A 973-nucleotide genomic window follows, 5' to 3' on the forward strand; every position below is an offset into this window, starting at 1 on the left:
CCTGGTCTTGAGCCTTGTTAGCATTAGCGCTGGATTTAGCCTTAGCAGTGGCATTAGCAGTGGCGCGTTTTTGTTGAGTTGCCATGTTCAGATGGAAACATTGAAGCTTCCAAAATACGCAGAATTATTTAAAGTGAGAATATCAAAAATGTACAATTCAAAGTATAGCTAATATATACAAAATGAACGATTCTGGTGAGGAGCTCAAAGGAATGTGACCTCACTCTGCACCGCTCATACCGGAAGTCGAACCCAAGTGCCTTCATGAGGGCGTATGGTTTATTTACTGATGGAATAGCTTTTGGACACTAGAGGGCGATATAATACCAACGGGGCACCACATGTTCACTGACCTACTGACCCCCAGTGCACTCTCAGAGGCACATATCACTGGAGAGGAGGCTGTGCAGCACCTGGCCAAGAGAATGCATTACAATGAAGAGACATCCACAATCTGAGGTCTGTTTGACCATTTATTTCTCTTTTTATTGTTAAAAGTGACCTTTTAGGCTCGGTCAGAGGTTTTGCAGGAAAGGACCCAATCGCAGACCAGATGCAAAGAGTTCAGGGTTTATTTTCAAATAAGGTTAAACACGTAAAAGATCAGGGCAAACTAAAAATCCCAAAACACAGAAGACCCCAACTTAGGAGTCCAAATGCAAGGAAGCAAGGCAGAGAAGGAATACAGGTAAAAATACAGGTAGACAGGACTTAGAATCCCTCACCATACTTAGACTGACGAACCAACATGAAACACAAGACAGACTGAACTTAATTAGCAAAAGGGGGAAACAGATAATAGAACACAGGTGAACTAAACAAAGGGAATTAACAAGACACAGGCGAAAACAATCAGGCAAACCAACAGGGTAATTAACAAAGCAGGTGTGACAGAAGGCAGGTGGGGGCGGAGCTCAAGATGATGACAAAAAAGCACATGGTATAAACAAACAAACACGGGAAAGCACATGGC

Source organism: Clupea harengus, chromosome 24, assembly GCF_900700415.2.
Source record: "Clupea harengus chromosome 24, Ch_v2.0.2, whole genome shotgun sequence".
Classification (NCBI taxonomy): domain Eukaryota; kingdom Metazoa; phylum Chordata; class Actinopteri; order Clupeiformes; family Clupeidae; genus Clupea; species Clupea harengus.